This window comes from Eublepharis macularius, chromosome 9 (genome assembly GCF_028583425.1).
Source record: "Eublepharis macularius isolate TG4126 chromosome 9, MPM_Emac_v1.0, whole genome shotgun sequence".
NCBI classification, from domain to species: domain Eukaryota; kingdom Metazoa; phylum Chordata; class Lepidosauria; order Squamata; family Eublepharidae; genus Eublepharis; species Eublepharis macularius.
The window spans coordinates 105,199,889-105,215,887 of NC_072798.1; the positions used below are offsets into that span (position 1 = coordinate 105,199,889).

The 15,999-nt window shown below is 47.5% G+C and overlaps 1 protein-coding gene across 2 annotated transcripts in view; it reads left to right on the forward strand.

Annotated features, from left to right (window-relative positions):
- The first annotated feature begins 9,038 nt into the window (after nt 1-9,038).
- LOC129335915 (phytanoyl-CoA dioxygenase, peroxisomal-like) overlaps nt 9,039-15,999 on the forward strand; it is a 55,301-nt gene continuing 48,340 nt past the window's right edge. The window contains exon 1 of one of the 2 annotated variants that reach the window (XR_008597643.1): nt 9,039-14,253. The gene's annotated coding sequence lies outside the window, so the exon portion shown is untranslated. The remainder of the gene's footprint in view (nt 14,254-15,999) is intronic. The other variant, XM_054988789.1, reaches the window with a different exon arrangement.

The window sequence follows — 15,999 nt, forward strand, 5'->3', positions numbered from 1 at the left end:
GGAATGAAAATGTCCCATGTCTGATTCAGTATATAAAAATATCTTACGGAATAGCCTGTATAGGGGATGTTCCCTTGGTTTCCAAGAGCCTTACAACTTACAGTTCTTGGATAGTGTGGTGTTCCTGGTTACTGAACATCTATTTTTCCCTCTGGAAATAGGTTAGGAGCATGAATCTTATAGTATGGTAATTCCAGCTTGGATTTTATCACCTTTAAGGAAATCAAAGACCATAAACTCCATCTAAACTTATAGTGAACACTTAAATTTTGGAATATGTTTGGTTCTAGAATGTCAGGGGTTTTCAGCATTTTAATTTGGAGGCAAAGCAATAAGTAGCTTTTTATTCCAAGGGATCTCCATAAATGTCAGGAAATAGATGCTTAAAAATTAGAGTTGAGAGCTTTTGGTTGTCTTCTGGTTTTGCATTCTAAACTCTAAATGAATGAACATTATGGATTTTTCTTTAAATGACTCATTGTCAAAGGCTGTTTACAGGTACAGTGGTAGTGCTTCTAAATTTTCTGTGTGCAGACATAATGATGTTTGTTGTTCACATGAAAACCCCGCTATAACCACCAAATCCACTGTAGTAGAAAGATAGCAACACATGTATTTCATAGAATCATAGAATCATAGAACCATAGAGTTGGAAGGGGCCATACAGATCATCTAGTCCAACCCCCTGCCCAGTGCAGGATCAGCCTAAAGCATCTCTGACAAATATTCATCCAGCCTCTTCTTGAAAACTGCCAGTGAAGGGGAGCTCACCACCTCCCTAGGCAGCTGATTCTACCTTTGAACTACTCTGACCGTGAAAAAGTTCTTCCTAATATACAGCCGGTACCTTTTGTGCATGTAATTTAAGCCCATTGCTTCGCGTCCTACCCGCTGCTGCCACTGGAACAGCTCCTTGCCCTGCTCCAAATGACAGCCTTTCAAATATTTAAAGAGAGCAATCATGTCCCCCCTCAACCTCCTCTTCTCCAAACTAAACATTCCCAAGGCCCTTAGCCTTTCATCGTAGGGCTTACTCTCCAGACCCCTGATCATCCTCGTCGCTCTCCTCTGCACCCTCTCGATTTTGTCCACATCCTTTTTGAAGTGAGGCCTCCAGAACTGCACACAATACTCCAGGTGTGGCCTGACCAAGGCAGTATAGAGAGGGGCTATGACCTCCTGCGATTTCGACGCTATGGCCCCTTTGATACAACCCAAGACTGAATTAGCCTTTTTTGCCACCGCATCACACTGACTGCTCATATTTAGTTTACAGTCCACTCTTACCCCAAGATCCCTTTCGCATATACTACTGCCCAGAAGTGTATCCCCCATCCAGTATTTGGGCCATTTTTGTGGCCCAGATGTAATACTGTGCACTTGTCTTTGTTGAATTGCATCCTATTCACAGCTGCCCACTTCTCCAGAGTATTCAGGTCTTGTTGAATTTTAATTCTATCTTCTTGGGTGTTTGCTACTCCTCCCAATTTGGTATCATCAGCAAATTTAATGAGCAGCCCTTCTACTCCATCCAGATCATTGATAAAAAAATTGAAAAGTACCGGGCTCAAAACCAAGCCCTGCGGCATCCCACTGGACACCTCCCTCCAATCTGATGAAATGCCATTGACCACCACTCTTTGAGTGCGGTCCTCTAACCAGTTCCCTATCCACCGAACTGTCCTATAGTCCACTCCACAGTCTTCCAGTTTGCCCATCAGAATGTCATGGGGGACCTTATCAAAAGCTTCACTCCAGATAAATCACGTCAACAGAGTTCCCCCGATCCAGTAAGCTGGTCACTCGATAAAAGAAGGAAACCAGGTTGGTCTGGCAAGATCTGTTAGGAACAAAACCATGCTGACTTCCCCGGATCACTGAGCGGTCCTTCAGATGCTTACAGATTGATCCCTTTAGAATCTGTTCTAATATCTTCCCAGCAACAGAAGTCAGACTGACCGGCCTGTAGTTTCCCGGGTCATCTTTCTTCCCTTTCTTAAAGATTGGGATAACATTTGCTCTTCTCCAATCTTGTGGCATATCTCCAGTCCTCCAGGAGGCCTTGAAGATGATGGACAGGGGTTCTGCAAGGTCTCTAGAAAGTTATTTCAGCACTCTTGGGCGCACCCCATCCGGCCCAGGGGATTTGTATTCATCCAATGCAGCCAGATGCCTCTCCACAACCTCTCTGTCAATGTCAATTAGCCACTCAGGTGTCCTGCCACATTTTCTACTATCTCTAGATGTGCCTGAGTTCTTCAGGGAGAAAACAGAGGCAAAAAAGTCATTAAGCCTTTCTGCTTTTTCTCTGTCCTGCATCAGAGTTTCTCCATCTACTCCCAACAGCGGTCCAATTGCATCTTTTACCTTGCATTTGCTTCTCACATATCTGTAGAAGTTTTTCTTATTGTAGTGAGCCCTCCTGGCCAGACCCAGCTCGTACTGAGCTTTGGCCTCTCTGATGGCTGATCTGCAGTGCCTAGTAACCCTCATATACTCCTCTTTAGAGGTCTGTCCTTCTCTCCATTTCCTGAACATTTCCTTTTTCTCTCTTAGCTTATTCTGGAGCTCTCTGTACATCCACATCAGTTTCTTGGAGTCCTTACCATGTTTCCGTCTTGCTGGGATAATGAGGGCTTGAGCTTGCAAAAGCTCGTGTTTGAGAAGGGCCCACCCTTCACTCGCTCCTTTCCCTTCCAGCACACTCCCCCACGGAATGACTCTCATCAAGCCTCTGAGATCACTGAAGTTGGCCCTACGAAAATCTAACCTACGAGTCTGGCTATGAACTTCCTTGGCTCCCCACAGCAACTGGAATTCAAGGAGGACATGGTCACTTCCCCCTAAGGTCCTCACCACCTTCATCTCATCTACCAATTCTTCGCTGTTGGTTAATATCAAGTCTAGTATGGCCAAGCCCCTTTTAGCTTCCTCCACCTTTTGAAAAAGGAAGTTATCGGCCAGGCAGGTCAGGAAATTGCGTGATTCATGACGCTTTGCTGAGCCTGTCTCCCAGCACACATCGGGGAAGTTGAAGTCACCCATAATTACAAGGTTCTGATGTCTGGATACTCTGCCAACTTGTTCAAAGAGGGCAGCATCCGTTTCTTCTCGCTGGTCGGGTGGTCTGTACAGCAGACTCCAACAATAATACCCTTTGTCCTTCCTCCCCTTATTTCTACCCATATGCTTTCCACCGGGCTGTCCGCCCCCATTCTCCATAACTTCTTGACAATCAAGCCCTCTCCTCACATACAACTACATGCCATAATTAAGGTTAATCTTGAGGGCACTTTGCAGTGATACCAGGTGTGTGACTTGATCTTTCGATAGGATAATTGTGTCTAGGACAATTGTTGGCACTCGGGAATCACTGGGGCTTGCAGGTATTGAACATTCTTAAATTATAGCTGGATTTTTCAAATTAGTTAAATTTGAGTGACACTGTGGGAAAATTAGTAGAGACTGTATTGAAATGTACACCCTATCTCAGATATCCGCAGTGTGCTACTAGCACTTGGGTTTCCCATGTGTTTTGTGTATGTGCGGCTCTCTCTTCTGTGGTGGCAGTTCTATGGTTGGCTCTCACATGGCTACCTGTGGCCATTTTGTGGTTGTGCCCACCACTCTATGTCAGAATTTGAAAGTGCCCATAGGCTCAAAAAGGTTGGGAACTGCTACCTTGTCTCCTAGGCTGAGAATGGCTTATTTTTTAGGAATGCAAATTTCCTTGCCCCTGTTCCTCTTTAATACTCTCTTTCCCTGATCCCATCCTTGTGTCCTATTTTTAAGCAGTTGCCCACAATAGTCGAGTTTCTGGGGAAGGAAAGTGACTGAGCATGACCTAGATGGAAACAGCAGGTAGGTATATGGATCCGTTGTAGAGAGCCCCCCCACTTCCTTACAGGTCTCTCATTAAAACAGAGAGTTCTGGAATTCAGACCTGGTTGTAGAGTAGGTGATGCTTCACACCTACACTTGAGAGAACTTGCTTTCAGCCTTACACAGTATTTACTCCAGTGCAAGACTAGATTTTTTTCTAGGTATGCTATAAAAAAGGGATTCGTGTGTCCATCTTCCATTGGCATTTAAGTTACAGATAAACAATTTAAAAAATTTCAGTGTATAATTTTTAGGTTGTTTTACAAATCAGAGTTGCCTTTCTTTTGAGTAAATACAATACTTTCTGGTAGTAGGGTTTTCATTTTCAATGTTTTCAAATTATAATCATTTCAGTTCCAGTTTTCCTTAAATCCCCGAAATAAGAGCCCAATGGCACTTTAAAAAGCTAACAGTTTTTTATTCTGATGTAAATTTTTGAGGGCAGAAATCCCAATGGTATTATGAAGAGGACTGTAGCCCATATGGTAAAATAAAAACATGTTGGGGAGTTTTGTGATACCTTTACACACCATTTTTCTTTGTAGGGCTTGTTTTGGAAGCTTTGTCCTTGATGAGGTACTGGCTACAACTCTCTTTTCAGTATCATTTTCTAGATTATATGTTTGGTATTTGGTGATTAAAGTTACTCTTCCTGCTCCATGTTACTTCAGTGTGATCACCTTCACAGATTGGCTCCAGCAGAGTTTTAAATCGGCATAACTACTCAGCTGTTCATACTGGAAAGATTTAAAGCCTCTCCCCCTGCAGCCCCTCGAGTATCCAGTCTGATGAAGAGTTATGAAAAACATGAAAACTTGTCCCCTGTTTTGTATCGCTTTGGTTGGTCCCCATAAAAGCTTTTAACATGGCTGTTTTGAGGTTTTTTCCTCTGAATGAATGCAGCTCCCTGTAACCTTTTTGTGTTTTGAGAATGCTTAAATTTGTTTGCTAAGAGGGGATCATAAACTGGAGGAGGGGAAACTTGGGAAAATTATTTTGCTGCCTTCTTCTTGCACTTACAGGAATACTTAATATCCCGGCTGTGACATCTTTTCAGCTACCTGCCTCTTCAAAGGGAGGTACTAAAACAAATGACAGGATTGCCCATTGAAAATAATGGGAGAGGCTTGAATGCCCTTTGGAAATAATGGGAACCTGGAATGCCCATTGACTTGCATGGGCTCCATTGAAACACAGAGCAAAAAAAAGGTGCAAAGAAAACATGGAATGGATTTTGAAGGAAAGTCTCCGGGCCCAGATAGACTGTTCTGGGACTGGATTGACAGGCCTCTATGTGCAATGACAGACCCTGGGTGTGACAGAAGGACTCTGGGACTGGAATGACAGCCCCCTGACTGGAATGACGGCCCCTAGGTATGCCAACAGGGCTCTGGGACTGGAATGACAGGCCCGTGAATGCAATGACGGCCCCTGGGTGTGCCAGAAGGGCTTGGGGTCTGGAATGACAGGCCCCTGTGTGCAATGACGGCCCCTGGGTGTGACAGAAGGGCTCGGGGACTGAAATGACAGCCCTCTGACTGGAATGACAACCCCTGGGTGTGCCAGAGGGGCTCTGGGACTGGAATGACAGGCCACTGACTGGAATGACGGCCCCTGGGTGTGCCAGAAGGGCTCGGGGACTGGAATGACAGGCCCCTGAGTGCAATGACGGCCCCTGGGTGTGCCAGCAGGGCTCAGGGACTGGAATGACAGGCCCCTAGGTGTGCCAGAAGGGCTCGGGGACTGAAACGACAGCCCTCTGACTGGAATGACAACCCCTGGGTGTGCCAGAGGGGCTCTGGGACTGGAATGACAGGCCACTGACTGGAATGACGGCCCCTGGGTGTGCCAGCAGGGCTCTGGGACTGGAATGACAGGCCCCTGAGTGCAATGATGGACCCTGGGTGTGCCAGAAGGGTTCGGGGACTGGAATGACAGGCCCCTGAGTGCAATGACGGCCCCTGGGTGTGCCAGCAGGGCTCTGGGACTGGAATGACAGGCCCCTGACTGGAATGACAGCTCCTGGGTGTGCCAGAGGGGCTCTGGGACTGGAATGACAGGCCACTGACTAGAATGACGGCCCCTGAGTGTGCCAGCAGGGCTCTGGGACTGGAATGACAGGCCCCTGACTGGAATGACACACCCTGGGTGTGCCAGAAGGGTTCGGGAACTGGAATGAGAGGCCCCTGAGTGCAATGACGGCCCGTGGGTGTGCCAGCAGGGCTCTGGGACTGGAATGACAGGCCCCTGACTGGAATGACAGCTCTTGGGTGTGCCAGAGGGGCTCTGGGACTGGAATGACAGGCCACTGACTGGAATAACGGCCCCTGGGTGTGCCAGCAGGGCTCTGGGACTGGAATGACAGGCCCCTGAGTGCAATGATGGACCCTGGGTGTGCCAGAAGGGTTTGGGGACTGGAATGACAGGCCCCTGAGTGCAATGAAGGCCCCTGGGTGTGCCAGCAGGGCTCAGGGACTGGAATGACAGGCCCCTAGGTGTGCCAGAAGGGCTCGGGGACTGAAATGACAGCCCTCTGACTGGAATGACAACCCCTGGGTGTGCCAGAGGGGCTCTGGGACTGGAATGACAGGCCACTGACTGGAATGACGGCCCCTGAGTGTGCCAGCAGGGCTCTGGGACTGGAATGACAGGCCCCTGACTGGAATGACACACCCTGGGTGTGCCAGAAGGGTTCGGGAACTGGAATGAGAGGCCCCTGAGTGCAATGACGGCCCCTGGGTGTGCCAGCAGGGCTCTGGGACTGGAATGACAGGCCCCTGACTGGAATGACAGCTCCTGGGTGTGCCAGAGGGGCTCTGGGACTGGAATGACAGGCCACTGACTGGAATAACGGCCCCTGGGTGTGCCAGCAGGGCTCTGGGACTGGAATGACAGGCCCCTGAGTGCAATGAAGGCCCCTGGGTGTGCCAGCAGGGCTCAGGGACTGGAATGACAGGCCACTGACTGGAATGACGGCCCCTGGGTGTGCCAGCAGGGCTCTGGGACTGGAATGACAGGCCCCTGAGTGCAATGACGGCCCCTGGGTGTGCCAGCAGGGCTCAGGGACTGGAATGACAGGCCCCTAGGTGTGCCAGAAGGGCTCGGGGACTGAAATGACAGCCCTCTGACTGGAATGACAACCCCTGGGTGTGCCAGAGGGGCTCTGGGACTGGAACGACAGGCCACTGACTGGAATGACGGCCCCTGGGTGTGCCAGCAGGGCTCTGGGACTGGAATGACAGGCCCCTGAGTGCAATGATGGACCCTGGGTGTGCCAGAAGGGTTTGGGGACTGGAATGACAGGCCCCTGAGTGCAATGAAGGCCCCTGGGTGTGCCAGCAGGGCTCAGGGACTGGAATGACAGGCCCCTAGGTGTGCCAGAAGGGCTCGGGGACTGAAATGACAGCCCTCTGACTGGAATGACAACCCCTGGGTGTGCCAGAGGGGCTCTGGGACTGGAATGACAGGCCACTGACTGGAATGACGGCCCCTGAGTGTGCCAGCAGGGCTCTGGGACTGGAATGACAGGCCCCTGACTGGAATGACACACCCTGGGTGTGCCAGAAGGGTTCGGGAACTGGAATGAGAGGCCCCTGAGTGCAATGACGGCCCCTGGGTGTGCCAGCAGGGCTCTGGGACTGGAATGACAGGCCCCTGACTGGAATGACAGCTCCTGGGTGTGCCAGAGGGGCTCTGGGACTGGAATGACAGGCCACTGACTGGAATAACGGCCCCTGGGTGTGCCAGCAGGGCTCTGGGACTGGAATGACAGGCCCCTGAGTGCAATGATGGACCCTGGGTGTGCCAGAAGGGTTTGGGGACTGGAATGACAGGCCCCTGAGTGCAATGAAGGCCCCTGGGTGTGCCAGCAGGGCTCAGGGACTGGAATGACAGGCCACTGACTGGAATGACGGCCCCTGGGTGTGCCAGCAGGGCTCTGGGACTGGAATGACAGGCCCCTGAGTGCAATGACGGCCCCTGGGTGTGCCAGCAGGGCTCAGGGACTGGAATGACAGGCCCCTAGGTGTGCCAGAAGGGCTCGGGGACTGAAATGACAGCCCTCTGACTGGAATGACAACCCCTAGGTGTGCCAGAGGGGCTCTGGGACTGGAATGACAGGCCACTGACTGGAATGATGGCCCCTGGGTGTGCCAGCAGGGCTCTGGGACTGGAATGACAGGCCCCTGAGTGCAATGATGGACCCTGGGTGTGCCAGAAGGGTTCGGGGACTGGAATGACAGGCCCCTGAGTGCAATGACGGCCCCTGGGTGTGCCAGCAGGGCTCTGGGACTGGAATGACAGGCCCCTGACTGGAATGACAGCTCCTGGGTGTGCCAGAGGGGCTCTGGGACTGGAATGACAGGCCACTGACTGGAATGACGGCCCCTGGGTGTGCCAGCAGGGCTCTGGGACTGGAATGACAGGCCCCTGAGTGCAATGATGGACCCTGGGTGTGCCAGAAGGGTTCGGGGACTGGAATGACAGGCCCCTGAGTGCAATGACGGCCCCTGGGTGTGCCAGCAGGGCTCTGGGACTGGAATGACAGGCCCCTGACTGGAATGACAGCTCCTGGGTGTGCCAGAGGGGCTCTGGGACTGGAATGACAGGCCACTGACTGGAATGACGGCCCCTGAGTGTGCCAGCAGGGCTCTGGGACTGGAATGACAGGCCCCTGACTGGAATGACACACCCTGGGTGTGCCAGAAGGGTTCGGGAACTGGAATGAGAGGCCCCTGAGTGCAATGACGGCCCCTGGGTGTGCCAGCAGGGCTCTGGGACTGGAATGACAGGCCCCTGACTGGAATGACAGCTCCTGGGTGTGCCAGAGGGGCTCTGGGACTGGAATGACAGACCCCTGACTGGAATGACGGCCCCTGGGTGTGACAGACTATATCTTGGATCCTTGCTAATGCTATGTCTTTAAACTTGAAAATATTTACCGTATGGTACTGTATCGAATCAGGACAAGCTTTACTACATAAACTCAACATTACCTCCACTGACCTTCACAAAAAAGATAACTTGTTCAGTCACCTACTCCTTGTTGGGGAAAAAGGTTTAAAATAGCTTTAAATCAGAGGTACAATTAATCTTGAATCAATAGAGAGTCAGCACACGAGTTTAGCTTTTAAAAATCATTTACTTCTAAAGGGAAAAGGGTCACAGGATTGCTACAAAATAACAAATGCCTGGAGCTACATTTTCTTGCTACTGGTTACAACAAAGAGCTGGGATAACAGAATGGAGAATCTTCTTCTTCCTCCTTCTTCTTGACCCTGAAAGTCACCTGACCTGTTGACCAATAACAGTTTACAAACACTCTCAAGTTTCCCGGGCTTGCAGATTATTGGCTTTGAGCCAGGTTCCCTTTCCAGGTCAATCTAAACAATAGCATGGTAGGTAAACACATTAACCCCATAATGACTGAATCTCAGACCTTGCAACACACATATATTCCAACACTCCTCATAAAGGAACCAATATTCCAGTAAGAAACAACTGAGCAACAAAATGGAAAGCATTCCAGAGTCAAGAAATTACGTTTTTCCCCCGTTTCCTTGAAAGCTGTATAAGTGGGGAAGGGGGGACCAAGCCAAACTTCGAAAAAACAGTTTAATATGTCACTAGCAGTTTGTGCTACCTGGCAGTATTGAGGTTGGGGGGTGCATTTTCTCTTGCTCCCAATAATGACAGGCCCTTGATGTTGCACTTTTGTTCAACAGGCCCAAATGAAGTCACTTTCCACAAGTCTCTCAGATGCTGTACATATATCATGTTTTTTGATTTAGCATTTGGTTTGAAAATCGCTTGCTTGTTAATTTGAGTTCAATAGTTGTTGTGGGGTCCAAAGGGGAAGGGGGTATAAACATATCGTTATCAATATTGTATTGCCTTTTCAATGGGTGGTGGGTAGGGGGTGAAGTTTTAACTGTTATTTTATATGTTTTGATTTAGATATAGATTTCCTTTTTTAGGGTTTTTGTAAGAATGTGGAAAATTCATTTTTATGGGACTACTAATTAAAGAGAGACAGTCACAATTTCATGAGCCCTACAAAGTGTTGCACTGTTGCAAACTGTTTTACTCAGTTGTTTAATATGGCTTCTTGTATCTTTTTGAAAACTAAGCAATCTTTATACTGCTAGTGTGATTAATCTATCAAGTTTTACAGGAACTGATCACCAATATTGTGCTATCAGGACATTACTAATCTGTGGTTTTGCCTACATTCATGGTTTAACCATGTGATGCTTGTTTATGAAAAATAAATAAAAATGATTTCAAGAAAATGTTGAATCGGAAGACCTGCCAAACTACCACAGCAGTAGGCCAAAGTTTCCACATTCACTTCTCCCCCTATGGGCTAAACCAATTGGGGAAAGTGAAACTGCAAGTAAACTGAAAGAAAGCTCTGAGGCCTGCTAAAAGGTTCTGGGTCATCTATTGGATAGTCTGTCATAGTAAAGATTGGTGCCCAGCGTTTGCCGCACTTCTGTCCTGCTGAAATGGCCACCCAGAAATGCAGGGGTGTGCACGTTGAATGCAAGCCATACATTACTCATCAGAGGACCCAACTTAGTATGGATGAAGTGCTTCTGATTTTGCAAAAAGAAGTTCTTGATGAAGACAGAACATGCACATTGCCACCTGTGCTACTGAAGGGAGGTGAGGTTTATGTGTATTGTCCTAGTTCCTCTGAATTGAAACAACAGCTGGTTTTCCGCTTTGACCAGTACAGGTGGATCTCTAAAGGGTCAAACTTCCATTGTGGACGCAAACACCCACCTTGCGTACTAAAAAGGTATTATTACCTGAAAGACCCCAATGGGTCAAGGAAAGACTCATTGGCTGCTTTCAAGAAACATGTGTATAGCTTGAGAGAGCAAAAAAATACTAGGCCACGGTACATCATCCATTACCTTGGCGATGAAAGCCTGTACAGACCCTCATGTCACGGTAATCAGAAATCATCGAGCAAAACTTTTTTGGGTACCATGAAATGGGTCTTTGCAGAGGTGGAAAATATGCTTGACCTGCATAAAGAGCCAGTAAAGGTATACAAACATTTACAAAGCAAGAAATCTCAGGATTTTTCTGTCCAGTATATGCCTGTCAATCGTCCAGCAAATCTCAAGCAGGTGCAAAATTTGTCATACAGGCATAAACAGAGAAAACACATCAGCAATGATGAGGTGTTCAACATTGTGGAACTCTCTGCACATCTTGACTCATTTGTTACCAGATTTATGATGCTGCCTGACCTCACCAGCTCATTTGGCCATCCAGATCTCATGCGACATGCATGTGCTCTTCTTTCCTTATCAAGTGAAGATGATAGCTTGCCCCAGCTTGTCTCATATGACACTACCTTTAAACTTGGGGATTTCTATTTGTCTCCAATTGTGATGAGAAATGTCACCTTGAAAGGTGATCCAGTGTTCCCTTTGGCTTTCCTGCTTCATAAGGAGAAATTCATGTCATACCATCAAGATTTCCTGTCTGAAATTCTGACAAAAATGGGTATAGATAAAATGAAGAACATACCATTTGTGACAGATAGAGAAAGAGGTATTGTACAGCCTTTGCAAATGAAGTTCCCACAAATTCCAAATGTTTATTGCAGAAATCATATTATGAGAGATGTCGGCACCTGCGTTAGAAAGCATGGAGAAAATAGCAAACATCTTAAGGTGTTAAGAGACCACATTGCACTGCTTTTGAATTCAGAATCTCTGGAAGAATATCAGGACAAGTATGAACAGTACAGCATTTTGTGGAGCCAACCTTTCAAAGAGTACTTCGATAAAGAACTGAAGGACAGCATACCAAAACATGCAGCCAGGTTTTTCACTCGAGATTTTGCAGCCTTCAAAAATGATGTAACGGCAACCAATAACATTAGTGAGAGCATGAAGAGGGTCATAAAGAATGAACTGGATTGGAAGGAAATGCCTGCAGATTGCTTGCTGCTAGCAATGTTTTATATGCAAACTTTTTTTCTTTATGAGTTTGAACGGGCATATTGCGGTCTTGGAAATTATTCACTCAAGGAACAGTTTTCCCACTTACAAAAGACATCAGGAAAGTCACAGTTTCCACCTTTCTATGATCTAGAAGCAATTATTGACAAGATAAAATCAAGCGATCCACCTCCAAAGACAGGTGTGGAGAAGGCTGAGGGTTAGAGAAAAAGTCAAACTTCACTGGCCCGACTTTGTATAGACTCTGGAGGAGTTGCCCTCTGCCCACAGAGTGCTACCTTTACTGTCAGAGAAGTCAATAGCTGCAAAGTGCAGGCTGTGAAACTCCTTCCAGAACCTGCTGTTTGTTCCTGTACCAGTACTGGGCGCTGTTACCATATTATTGCAGCAGAAATGTCAATGGGCTATGTAGAGAAAACTGACAAACTTATTCTCTGTCCAAGCTTCTTTTAAAAAGGGCAAATCTCAAAGATCTGGAAGAAAAAAGGCAAGAGTGGGGGACTATGACTATAGCATCGCACCAGCAGCTGATTCTGTGCTGGGTTCATCACAAGATAAAATTGTTGCATTTGCCAGTGCTCAGAATAATAATATACTGAATATTTCAGAAATTGAGAAAATGCAGACTCCAGGTTCCACTTTACAAGATGCATTGCCATCACATTCCACTCCAAAAGCACAAGGGAATTTTGAGCAAGGCGAGCGGCTGGAGGATCCTTGGAATAAAACAGGCACAGAAATAGACAGAAAATTGATTAACAGCATACCGACCAATATCAGAGAGTCACTGAAGCCTGGGGCATGGCTCTGTGATGAGGCCATAGAGGAAGCTATTACCAGTTTCATCTGCCAAAGAAATCTGAATGAAAAGATTTTACTCTGTCCAACATATATATACAGTTGTGTGGCTCTGGGCAAACCTCATGTTTTCTATCCATTTCTAGATCTCACAATGGCTTTCAACAAGGACATTTTACTCCTTCCCTTCAATACTGATTTATACTCCACCGGACTTCATTGGGTATTGGGCATTATAGTCTTCAAGTCAAGAAAAATTATAATAGTTGATTCAGCAAAAGATCAGGATCGATCACAGCAGCATGGAAACATTTTGTTGTCAACTGCTGCAGCATGTCATCAAATAGCGGGTGTTCCTTTAAGGCATGTAGAGTGGAAAATAATGTTATGTGCAGACACAGCTCAACAGAACAATACTTTTGACTGTGGAGTCTACACAACATTAAATGCATTTCGCGTTATTTCTGTAGAAGAGTACGGTAGCCTACAAAGTGAGAATGTCAGAAACTGGATAGCAATAAACATTGGTTTGCACAAGAACTGCAAGTGCAGGAGTAACACAGGAAAAAAACAGTTCCCGGGTTCCTACCAGAGCTTACGCCGGCAACTTCATGCAATGCCTACCAAAGCATGTGTACAGGAACAACCTCTGTTACGGTATCTTCTGTCATTAGTCGATAAAAAATCCAGCAGATGGTCAACTTGCCCAGAAAAGTCATGCCAGGGCAACTTCACCCCAGAAGACTGCATGGTGTTCTGCTGCAGCTGCAGATGATGGTATCATGCAGCTTGCCTTCCTCCAGCCACAATCAAACTGCCAACGTGCTTCGTCTGCAAGCAGTGTGTGCACTACACATAATATCAAACAAGTCTTGTTCAACAGTTACAACGGTATGATCAAATTTTGAATTCCGATTGCATCTTGTTATTGTCATAATGAGTAGAGAGCAGGAGATTGTTTTGAGAGGTGGGGGTCGGGGTGTCAAAAGGCAAGCTGGATGCAAAGAACTGTTCGCTTGTTCCTGAAATATAGCCAAGCCTTTGGCGGTCACAATTCATATTTATATAACCTGTGGGAGGTGATCGATGTAGCCCAGTCTAAGGATGCCAGGCAACTCTCGGGTGACTTCACTTCATGAGTAAAAGTTCTTTATTGATAAGATGCCAGTGTCATACACTTATGCCATACTGGCTAGGACTTGCAGCCACAGACAAGTATCAAGCAGATATAGGGTTCCCTGAAGGCCGCTGCAAATTTCTCCCCCTTTCTCCTAACTGCCCTCTATTTCTGTAGCCAGGAAAGCAGGCTGTGTGCTTCATGGACTTCTCAAGGTCAAGCAGGCCCCCAGAGCTGGGACAGAGTACAACAGGAACAAACACCTTTTCTTCACAGTTTCCAACCCTGGGTTCAACTAACAGAAGCACTCATCAGCATCAGCTTCAGTTGTGAGGGGTGTAGAATTCGAGAGGCAATCTGGAGCATCCAACGCCCAGCGGAGAGGAGTCAGTAGCTAGAGCCAGGCAGATGAGGAAGAGGCTGGTGGCTGGGTGGCTGAAAAAAACTTAATATGCTCTTATCACCTTGAACAAGGTAATCATATGTTTTATGCCCACAAAGTTTTTCCGTTCGGTGTTACCGGGATTTTATTAGGTTTCCAGGACTGCAATTCCTCAGGAAAAGGATAGAAGCCTGGGCTGCAGTCACCTCGAAATGGAAGGATAGTAAAGAAGGAGTTGGTGGAATCAGACTAATTGGACAGAAGAATAAGGGGGGTACCTCATGTCATAACAAAAAAGTGACAGGTGCCCCGCCCCTTTCTGGGGCAGAAGTCCCACCTCTAGACCCCGGAAGCAGTACCCCACGTGACCGGGAGGGCCTAGCAGCTCCCTGTGACCCCTCTACGAGCCCCGCCTGCCCCTGTGGACCAAGAGGAAAGAGTTTTGAGTTTATGGGGTGCTAGGGTAGAAAATTGGGGGGCAGACCAGCCCCCCTGCTCCCTAGAAGAGCCTGGCTGGTTCATGTGACCCCTCATTTTTCTCCCCCAGACCCATAGAAATGGGTTTTTAGTTTGGGGGTGCTACGGTAGAAAGCTGGGACCAGATCTAGCACCCAAGCTCCCTATAGGTCCTAAGGGGTACTGTATGCACCCTCTATTCATGCACCATGACCACCCCCCACCCCCAGTGGTTGGTGCAGAAGGCAGTGTGTTGAGGGGCAGTGGGCTTTTTGACTTGGGAAACCTGTGTTTCACCGTGTGCTTATGATTTTGAATAGGCGTAGAGAAAAACAAAAAACTGTTTTATGGAAAAGCCAACTGTGTTTCACAGGGGCTTGTATGTAAGTTTTTGGGGAATAACAATGATGGAGAGAGAGAGAAAAGGAGTTCTATGGAAAAACTTTTGTTGTTTTGACAGCAATTGGGTGTGTGTGGAAAAGCAGCTTGTGTGCGTGAGAGGAGGTTCTCTCAGCTCCCTCTCTCCCCCTTTCAAGACCCGGCAGCAGAGACAGCTATGGGAATGAAAAAAGGAGACTTTTGCTACCCTTCCCCTCCGCGTCGTCTTTAGAGGTTTTTTAAAAACACAGCTTAAAAAACTCCTAGAACCCTTTCTCCGGGTAACTAAGGCAGGTTAAAACCAGAGAGAGAGAGAGAGAGAGAGAGCCGTTTTCTTCCTCCCCCAAACAAGCTGCTTCTAAGCACTTACCAGTGAGAATCTCTAACCCCAAGCGTCGTCTTTTTTACAGCATGCAAACAGCCTTTAAAAACCCTGGAAAGAGGCAGAGAACCCATTTCAACGCTGGTTCTTTTTTCTTCCCTTTAAAAAATAAAAACGTGCAAAAATACAGTGCAAATTTTTAAAAGGAGGTTTTTCTTCTCTCTTTGAAAACAAAGAAAGAAGTAAGAGAGCGCAGCTGCCTTCTGAGTTTTAAACTAGAGCTAGGAGCCCGCGGCTGGAGGAAGGAAAGAGGAGGGGCAAACCTCAGCCAACGAGACCACAGTGTAGGAAAGGAAGGGGGGAATTCGTGCTTATCACCCACCCTGTGTAAAGCAGTCCTTAAGAGAGCCCCAAGTTCCCACAGGTGCCAGAAGCACCCCACCTCCACATTGCTAGCTGTAGAGTTTTGTGGAGTCACTGAGCAAGTAGTCCTTCTCCCCCCCCCCATCATTCAGTACACAGAAATGCCCCAATCAACATTTCAGTCCACCGTCCCACATTCTCCTCTCTGATTCCAGGCTGCCTCAAGCAAGGGGGAAGCTCTCAAAGAGAGGGAGTAGGGACAGCTGAAATAAGTTTTTGGGGGGAACCAGTTAGGTCTGTTTGTCCCTCTATCCTTTCT